Raw genomic sequence first — 10,089 nt, forward strand, 5'->3', positions numbered from 1 at the left:
TCATTAATATCATTAATATTACAAATAGGTGACACATTTTTTTTTTAAAGACAACTAAATTCAAATTCACTTTTCGATTGATCTCTTTAACATGGGGCTGTGACGTTGGATTTACTCACACGTAGTAAGCAGCAGGGAGGGCGAGCCGACCAAGGGGATCCGACAAAAAATAAACCCTCCACAGAAATCTAATCCGGAGAAAGGTTCTATTTACCAAATAGAGGCTTCCTGGAAGAGTTATATCTTTATTGACCTTCAATCCGAGAATAAAACCCTGGTTCGAAGATCTAGCTGCAGAATAACCTGTTCATGATTTTTTTTATTTATTGATTACATTTTTGACGACCGACTTGAGGTAGACGCCCTCCCTGCTGCTGTCGTTTAAATGGATTTTAGAATTCGGATTGTTAAAAGATTCTGTCTAGGCCTACTCGATATCTGGTTCTAGGATCACATAGATTCACCGTTACAAATCCATACGGTGTAGATTGAGCTCGTCCAAAAAAAATTTTAAATTTGTTTATATCCATATCACCACTGCACCACGTTTGATGAATGTTTCTCAGTGTATGTGTATCTACACCATTGAAGATCGCTAGCATGTTGCAATTATCTCTGATTACTTTAGGTATTTGTGTATATCTCTGAGTTACATAAATGACGTCAGTGTTTTTATGTCATCCACGAGAGAATATTCTAGCAGGATTTGATTGTTTATCTAGCATGACGTCGTCGTAGACCACCAAATTATTTACCGAACTATCTAGAACATCAACCGAAGGAGCTTCTTCAACATCAGTGATAAAATCAATTATATTCTCGCCGTTATTCAGCAACGCCGCATTTTCATTAAACTCTTTCAATACCTGATAACATCGTTGATCATCTACGGATGGTGCAACTAAATATAGCTTATCCCATTTTAGCCATCTCATAATCAGATTCAATAATAACTGTGTTTTACCCGACCCTGATGGTCCTATTATAATCATTCTAATCGAATTAGGTAACGCGGCATGATGTTTCACCGGAACAGATTTCTTCGTGGCTGAAAAATCAATTACATTCATGATATAATTATATCATGGATTTATATTGTGTACGGTGTAAAACACGAACACCAACTGTGGATGTAGCGAATGTCGTTACAAAAAATAGTAGATTAGCCATCACTGGCAGATGCGAAATATGTGGCACAAAAAAATTTAGATTCTCTTCATCGGGCGAAAAACCGGTTAAAGTAAAAACAATTAAAAAAAAGAAGAAAATACGGAGGTGATATTACCTCAGGATTATCATCGTTACCGGGATTCTTTTGGTCCAAATACTCTGGAGAAAAACATCTACCAGGATATAACTACTGCGGACCGGGCACCAGACACGATATCAGATTAAATGATCAAGATCAACCGAATCCTGGTGAGGATCCTGTAAACGCAATCGATAGGGCATGTTATATTCATGATATCGCATATCGAAGTAAGGATCTACAACAGCGACATCTAGCTGACATTAAATTAATTCATGCATTAAATTCCATAAAAAATAAAACTCTCAGAGAAAGATTGGCCAGCTGGATAATTAATGCTGCTATGAAAAGTAAATTAGTTATAGGTGCTGGTTAGTATTATATGGAAGAGATTTATTATTCTCCTGTTGGATTCTGGAAAGGTAAATCAGCAATCAAGAAACTAGCAAAAGCTGCTAAAGTAAAACCATCAGTAGCTGCTGCGTGGTTATCTAAACAGGCTATCTGGCAGATTTATCTACCACCACCAAGACGAATCGAATACGCACATTTTGATGTCAGCGTACCAAACGAGGTTCACCAAGCTGATATAATGTTTCTACCGCATGATACCGTTAATTATAAAACCTATAAATATGTATTAACCGTGGTAGATATTGCTAGCAGATACAAAGAAGCTGAGCCGCTGATAACTAAAACAGCAACTGAGGTTGCTAACGCTTTTGAGAAAATATATCAACGAGGTCCATTAACGTGGCCGAGATTACTTCAGGTAGATCCTGGGAGAGAATTCCTTGGTGCTGTTACTTATTTGATGAACAAAAAGAATGTTGCAATACGACGCGGTAAAGTAAATATTCACAACGACCAGGCTATTGCTGAAAGATTTAATAAAACACTAGCTGAAAAATTATTTGGATATCAATATGCAAGAGAATTTATTCAGGATAAACGATCTAGCGACTGGGTCATTAGGTTACCGAGTGTTATCTCAGCGATAAATAACGAGATAACAAGAACGATAAATATGAAACCAGCAATAGCTATACAAAAAAAATATTATACCGATCCGTAGAAAAGATTTTTCAATTCGACCGGTACTTGGTGATGTTATTGTTAGATATTTATATAAACACGGTGAAGCTGAGGGAGGCAGAAAAAGAGCAACAGATCCTATTTGGAGTGTAACGACACACAGAATAGTATCTGTAACAAGATCATCAGGTAGACCGGCAATTTATATGCTTGATGTTTTTGCCCCTCAACGCGGTTTTACGCGAGAAGAATTACAGGTGATTCCGGTTGATACTCAATTACCTCCTCAGTCACTCAGATAATCAATTCCGCGTCTATTACACTCTAAACAGGCTAGAGTAACATTTTTTCTGTTATGTCCTAGATTATTATTTATTCTGTCCACGGTGAATTGTCTTGAATCGTTGTTTTGATATGTCCAAGTCATAACACAATTACAACCTGAACAGTGGTTATTTTGTTTTTCTTTCAGTGATAAAATAAAATCCACATCCAGATCGAATTCGTGATTATTTTTCTTATCAGTTTGTTTATAGCTGAATAATTTTTTTTAAATCACGTATTCGTTGGTTTCGTCGTTAATAACTGATCTATCTAAGGTGATTCTACCTAATTGAGATATTTTTCTCACTCTAGATACAGCTAAATATACCAGATTAGACCATCCTATGTTGTCATCTACAATCCAAACTCGACAATCAGAGATAGTTAATCCCTGTGAAGAATGTATCGTCATAGCATATCCCAACGTCCACGGAGATTTCTCCGCACTTAACATATCATCAACAAAATCAATATCAACAACAACAATATCATTCAATACAAGATTCTGTTTACCCCGTCCTGGTATATCGACGTCAATATTTTGTAATCTGGTATCGATTGGTCTATAACACAGCGGAACAGGTATCAGAGGGAATTTTTCTTGATGTATCTTGAATAGTTTTTGTTGAAGTACGTCTCTGATTATTTTTCTGCTAGCTACTATAAGATCATTTGGTGTCCACATTGATAAGAAATCTTTCATTGATGTTTCCGGGATTACCTCCCTCATTACATCACATTGAATCCTATTTGATTTTAATCGAATTAGTTTATTAAATTCACTCAATCTGCCATCTAGCGATCTGTAATCAGTATCAACCTCCTCATAGTAATCAACAAACCCCTTCAACCACTCGTGAGGAGATTCACCATCAATAGGATTTGGTTGACCGTGATCGCCACACATAATTACGGCAGTATTTTTTGTTGATAGCCACTCTAGAAACATTTTTAATGTACCAGCAAATACAGTACAAATCTCGTCCCATATAATTTTTTTATTTACATGTTTTTCTCCCATCCTAGACGGACTCCATGTACCACCGTTGTACTTGAAAAACTATGATACGTACACGAATTGACTCCTCGCTGTTTCATCTCTCGCGTTAACCGATGTGTTGGTGTCAACACAATCATATCAGAATTCTTAAATAATTCTATCATTCTGGTTGTTTTTCCTGATCCACCTGGTCCGTTTATGTAGATCATTTTATATCTTGCGGCGGGATCATACACAGATGGCGCTGTCGATGTTTCTGATACGCTATCTGAGTAGTATTTTTCTTCATCAGCTACATCAGCATCTTCACAGTGATGTAGAATATATTCATCCTTCACTCGCCACGTTCCCCATGATCCATCTCCAGTTAGTTTTTCTAACTCTGGTAGGTATTTTTTATCAATATAAAACGAATCTGTAGCTACTCTAACCGCGGTATCAGCAAATCTATTTATCATCGATAAAAGATTTATACTCACATACGCTAACATTGATGATCTTAAATGAACATACTGCGGTGATTCTCCTTCAAGATAATTCACCACGGTACCTAATTTCGTTCCATCAGCGACGTAAACATCCTCTCTGCTACAAAATATACCTCTCTCAGCGGCATCAGCTATTATAAAATCCAACTCAGCCTCATCCATGATCAATCTGCAATTGCGTCGCTGATGATCATACGCACCACCCTGAGTGAATTTGCCAATAATTTTTCTACCTAAATCTTTTGCGTCGTCGTGTTCGGTTGGTAGCCAGGCGCTAAATTGCTTCTGATACGAAATAATTGCTTCGCTGACCATTAACGACGTTAACATAGCAGAATCTAGCATATATCTCACTAATACTATCGGAACCCATTTTTGTTCTGATAGATGTCTTCCAAACCAAACGTAACATATTTTATGTAACCCTGTGGCGAATTTGAATGATGTGGCCTTAGCAAATCCTGTCAGGGGGAAATCCGGTAACGGACCGTTAATTGACACTCTTGTCATCTCGTCACACGGATGACCAAACTGAGTGAAGTATTTGCTACATTCTCCCATCCCTAAGAAACTACCTGGGTAACATGCTATCATGTCAAACGATATCATATTGATAAAATCATATTTTGTATTACATAATCCACCATTACCATATTCGACGCAACTCTGCTGAATATCTTTAAGGAAATCTTTTCTAGTTGGTTTCCACGAATTTTTCTCTCTTGCTGCGTGTGCAACAACAGATGGAATCGTGAAACAATTAACAAGTAATTCTTTATTTACTGAGTATTTTTCTGCTATCTCCGTCATAGAATTATGTAAAGATTCACTTCGATAAGTATCTCCGTTGGGCCTAACAAACTGATCGTATCGATCATCACTAGAAAATAACCAGACAGATACCGGATCTGATTTACTTATTTTCTAAATAAAATCAAACATATTTCCCGCATCTACAGAATAGAATTTAATAACTGATTCCGAGGAAAAACGGTTACTGCACTACTCCAAGCATGTGAGTTATGATCAATTATTTCGATAGGAGATCCTTTGGATTTATACGCAGAAGAATACAATATCTCACCAGATATCGTTTTCACAGTGATTGGGAATTTTAATTTCGCTGATAACACATCAACGTCACTTACTGATGCACCATCAGCAACTGATTCTGCCCATTTATTTATTTTTTCTTTTCTTAAGTCTGTTAATCCGTTACCGCGTTTAATGTTCGTGAAATGTGATATGACTCGTTCAGCTACACAATTTATCTTCACCGATATTTTCATTTTAGCAAGATTTTCAGCAACAGGCTTATTCAGCCTGTAAATACCATAAACAACAGCCGCTACAGGATATGCTCGTACATAATACGGTTTATCTATTCCTGTTAGTAATCCCGGCTTAGAATTATTACTCACCGTGGCAGATTTTTTGCCATTAATTACAGGATCTCGTTTATCGCGTGTAATCCAAACGTCGTTCTCGTTATTTACAATGAATTTTATTCTGAATATAAATTTATCACTACCGAGCGAATTAATTATCTTTTTAGCTCGTGTATCGTTCATCGTGTTATCAATATCAGCTGCTCTCCACGTGACCATACATGAGCTGCTCCGTCATCGTAAAATTCTTTCTTAGCCTGATCTAGCTCAGGAATGATATATTCTGTTTCGTCGAGATCAAAAACCATTTTGTTATATTTTAAACAAGTATATCTTTAAATATATAATGAATAACTGCAAATGGCTCATGGTTGGTTCGTTTACTTGTTGCGACAGATCGTGTAGAAAAGAATATTGCGGGATACATTTAGCTTACATACGACGAGGTGGAGTTGGTCCAACGAGATGTATCAGGTGCAACATTGGAATTCGGGGAAAAACTCGTATTTGTGTAGAATGTGGCGGAAAAAGATACAGAGAGTTAAAACGGCATTATGATAAAAAATCACCTTAATAGCAATATTGCTATCAAGTGTGAGGAGGATTATTTAAGTAGGTTCTCAGACAAACTTTGATTTAGACAAATGGAATATAGTATATGAATTCCCAATACAGGAAGCATCCGATCATTGATGAATATGAAGCATCTGCTGATGGTACAGTCAGACATTGCAAAACAAAAAATAAGGTTGGTAGCGTTAATAATACTGGTTATCTTCGTTTTACTTTTGGTAAGAGAAGAACGTGTTACAGTAATCACAGATTTGTGTTTGAGTGTTTTCATGGACCAATCGAACACGGATTAGTGATTGATCATATCGATGGAAATAAATTAAATAATTCCATAGATAACCTTCAGGCAATAACACAAAGTGAGAATATTCTGAAAGGTAATATTTGTTGCGGAAAAAAGATTTCTAAAGCTGTAAAATCAATAAATATATAGACAGGTGAAGATTTATATTTTCAATCTATGACCTCTGCTGCAAAATATTTTGGCATGAATAATAATTCAGTGAGACTTGTTGCAGAGGGAATACAAAAATCAACCTTCTCATACAAATTTGGATCGTGGATCGAACTTAGTTATTTTCCTCTCGTATTAGATAAATAAATTATTTATAAAATATGAATCAAGAAAATATTAATGAGATAATAAAATCTATTAAGATACTGAAAACAAAAGAAATACCGCTATCTGATGATCTAGATTCTGATAAGATCACTACGGATTTTGATACAATAACGCAACACAAACAAGAAAATAGATACACGCTGTCGTCCGAATATAGACTCATCAAAAAAATACAATCTGCGATGTATAAATCGCTCATTAATATTGATGAAGCTGGCATAGGTGATTTTGCTCCGTTGGCGCGTGTCGTTGAAAAGATTCGATTATCGTTATCTGATGAATACGAGTCCAAAAAAAAAACAATAGATACACGTGCACGACAATTGCGAAGATTGATAGATATTGAAAAACAATAAATATTTTATTTTATTTTCTGTAAATATTTTATTTTTTCTGTAAACATTTTTTTCTGATATTTTCAGTGATTTTTGGCCATTTTGGACGAAAAAATAACCATTTTGGTCGATTTCACTCATTAGATAGGTTAAGTAGGATACCCGTTTCTTTAATTGATTTCAATTAGAGATGATACAAGAGTCAATAAAAACCATTGATTTTTGACTATTTTGATTGTTTTCTGACTTAATTTTGAGTTAATTTTGTTGATTTTGGTTGATGTTTACTTGTTTTTGTTGACTCTTGTATTTCTTCTAATTGAAATCAATTAGAGAAACGACCAGGTTGGGTAACCCATCTAATGGGTAAAATGGACAAAATAGTCAAAAAATCGACCAAAACAGTCAAATTTCACTGAATTTTACAAAAATTCACTAAACCCCCCCCCAAAATTCACCAAAATCTACGGATTATAAATATTTTTATGATTTTATTAATAGATTTATACTCAGCGTTTCTCCACGTATATCTAGCAGATGTCCAGATTGATCAGTCAGGGAAAAATTTACTTGTTGCAACAGCCTATTATGGCATCTAAGATAAACAGGATTAATTGGCTCTTGTATCAGCAAAAATCCTGGTGGATCCTTCGGTGAAAATGAATACAAAACGAATCCTTGTTTCGCCTGATCAGAAACAGATGCATCGGCGATGTAGCTGTTCTCGATGATATCAGAATTGAGATTGACCGCGATGGTGGTGGTTATATTGACTATCTCAGGTGAGAGATGCCTACCAGTGCCATCTTCGGCGTTATCACGTTTAAGAATAGATGGTGGTGGAGGCAATCTTTTTCTCCATTCCTCACATGATTTATTAAATAATTCATCTATGGTAGCAACGAGAGATTTTTTTGATTCATCGCCCGGACGTCCATAAAATGTATAATCAAGCAATTTGTCTCCATCTGTTATTGAATACGCGGCCATGAATTTTTCTCTACTTCCCGTACCATCGCGAAGTATTTACCCTCCGAAGATCATATTCCTACCTCTAATTGTCTCCGCGATACTATAGACTTTTCTTATTTGTTCAACAACCTTATCGCGTTCTATCAGTGACATATCAAAAACATATTCTTGAAAAAATGTTCGCAGCAATAAAAATTCCTCGTCAAATTGTTTTTCAAGAGTTTTAATTGTGTTTATCAGGTCATCAAAAGTAACTGTATCGTAATCACCTATCCAAACCATATCATCTTTCCCTCTGAAAATAAAGGGTTGGGTACGTATAACAAAATCATTTTTATGGAGAAAATCCGAATAATGCTGCATAGACTCATGAATATAAGCTCCTGGGAGATTAAAATCCTCTCCCCGCGGTTCTGGTGGTACTGGTTGTTCCGGTGGTTTGATTACTGGCCAACCTAATACGGTTCTTATTGAACTAGCGTAAATATCTACCTGATAATTCGAGCTTATTTAAATAATTGATTTTGATGTTGGTTCGTGTACAGTTATTTTTATTCCGGGATCGGATCCTGTTATATTTTTTATTCTGTGCACGAGCTCATCATTGATCTGATCAATCTGATAACTACCTGCTGGTAATCCAACCACATTCCAATTAGGAGTACCATCGGGTCTGTTTTTATTAGCAAAAACAAAGGAATTATTTGAATGCAGACCATTGAATGTTTTTGATTTGATATTTGGCCAGCTGTAAAATAGGAGTAGGAAAAATAATACTAAATTCGGGTTTAGTTGAGCTAGCTGAGATCATGGTCGTTCTTGTCACCGTCGTGTTCGTTGCAATCTGTTGCAGCAGCTCGGTCATTATTTATATTGATATCTTTAATCGTTTGATTATAAATCTTAGATATCAGCGCGAATTCTACGTCGGATATAACGCCGTCGTTAAGACTCTCTGATAACAATAAAGATAATTTAGAGTACGCTGCTGATGCTGTATTTAATTTATCTTTGTACGTGGTTAATTTTGTGTTGGTACACGAAGATATCTTTTTGGTTATGATACCAAATACACCAGCTAACGTGGTGGTTGTCGAAACAATTACAAGTGATAACAATAGGAGCGGTCAAAGTTAACGCAGACAGGATTATTCGAGCACCAGCTATGACCGCTGAGACAGAATAAACAGTAACATCGATGATAACTAATCTGCGTTGATATTTTTTTATTTTTACCTGGTAGACGTCGATGATACTCTTCAATGACATCTGCCACGCACGAGCTTGACTGTACCTGTATTCCATTATATTTATCGATCAAAAACTAAATGAAGGAGGTGTCTCAGCGATAAATTCTATACACCACCATATGGGTGTATCTGGTGGTGGTGTTGGTTTATTAGCGTCAGTGGGTTCGAATTTAAATGTCTCTTCGATATCTTTATTTAACAAAATATTTAGCACGCCGAGAAATCTATCTGAGTGATGTCTCCATTTATATTTATCGCAGGTGATTCTGAATCTCTCTGAGGAAAAAATATTTATTCTGTATGCGCCAGTGACAGGTGCTGTATAATTGAAAGAAACATTTGATACATTCGTCCACTTGAATACTCCTGATGCAATAGCAGGCGTTAGATTGATGAATAAATCCTTCATCGCTGATGGAATTTTGCTAAGATCGATTTTACCATTGACTGAGGTATTAACGACGGCGAGTTTTTTTATTTATTTTATCTGTTTCATCTACGCCAGCCTTTTGAATCATCTGCTCAGATATGATCTTGATGTATCCGCTATTTCTCTCGATGGCATTGCTATTTTTCCTGGTGTCTTCTTTGACGACGTTAAAATCAGCCACGTGAGCGTTGTATTCATTTCGTTTAATTATATCGCCTATCTTTACGTTGCTAGTCTTTAGTTTTCCATATTCATCCTGAAAAACAGCAACCTCACCAGGATCTGCTTCTGCTAACGATAAAATATTGTTAACGTCGTCCTTCGTAGCGTATCTTGATAAATCACCGGTATCAAATTTTTCTCTCTCTAGTATTTTTCTTATTGTTCTTGTTAAAGAGATCTACCGTAGATGTCAACCATTAC

The sequence above is a fragment of the Sinohyriopsis cumingii genome, chromosome 8 (genome assembly GCF_028554795.1).
Source record: "Sinohyriopsis cumingii isolate HCF-2022 chromosome 8, ASM2855479v2, whole genome shotgun sequence".
NCBI lineage: Eukaryota > Metazoa > Mollusca > Bivalvia > Unionida > Unionidae > Sinohyriopsis > Sinohyriopsis cumingii.